This window comes from Cicer arietinum, chromosome 5 (assembly GCF_000331145.2).
Source record: "Cicer arietinum cultivar CDC Frontier isolate Library 1 chromosome 5, Cicar.CDCFrontier_v2.0, whole genome shotgun sequence".
Taxonomy (NCBI): domain Eukaryota; kingdom Viridiplantae; phylum Streptophyta; class Magnoliopsida; order Fabales; family Fabaceae; genus Cicer; species Cicer arietinum.
The window spans coordinates 7,884,508-7,885,549 of record NC_021164.2 but is presented as its reverse complement, the minus strand read 5'-3'; positions in this window follow the sequence as shown (position 1 = coordinate 7,885,549).

Sequence of the window (1,042 nt, the reverse complement as noted above, 5' to 3'; positions counted from 1 at the left end):
TATTTTATTAAATAGTATTATTATCTTTGTTTTATAGTTGTACTTAATAACGAAAATTGTAATAACATATAACACAATTGAACTATTAAATAAATATGTAATTATCACTTTATTTTACAACTCTATTTTATTATATGTTATTATTATCTTCATAATATAGTTGTACTACATGACGAAGATAATAATAACATATAATCAAATAAAGTTGTCAAATAAAGTACATATATATATTTATTTGATAAACTCAATTTTATTATATGTTATTATTATTTTCGTTATGTAGTAAAACAATAAAATGAAGATAATAATAATAACATATAATAAAATAGTGTTGTCAAATAAAGTAATAATTACATATTTATTTGACAACTCTATTTTATTATATGTTATTATTATTTTCGTTATGTAGTAAAACAATAAAATGAAGATAATAATAACATTTAATAAAGAAGATTAGAATAACATATAATAAAATAGAGTTGTCAAATAAATATGTAATAATTAATTTATTTGACAACCCTATTTTATTATATGTTATTATTATTTTCGTTATGTAGTAAAACAATAAAATGAAGATAATAATAATAACATATAATAAAATAGTGTTGTCAAATAAAGTAATAATTTCTTATTTATTATACAACTTTATTTTATTATATATTATTATTATCTTCGTTTTATAGATGTACTTAATAACGAAGAGAATAATAATAACATATAATAAAATAGATTTGTCAAATAAATTAATTTTGACATATTTATTTGACAACTCAATTTTGTTATATGTTATTATTATCTTTGTTATTAAGTACAACTGCAAAACGAAGATAATAATAACATTTAATAAAGAAGATTAGAATAACATATAATAAAATATTATTTTTAAATAAAGTAATAATTAAATCTTTATTTGACAACTATATTTCATTATATGTTATTATTATGATCGTTTTGTAGTTATATTTTGCAATGAAGATAACTCAATATACTATAACCCGAACCTCAAACCCAAAACCTTAAACCTTAATTCCTAAACCCTAAA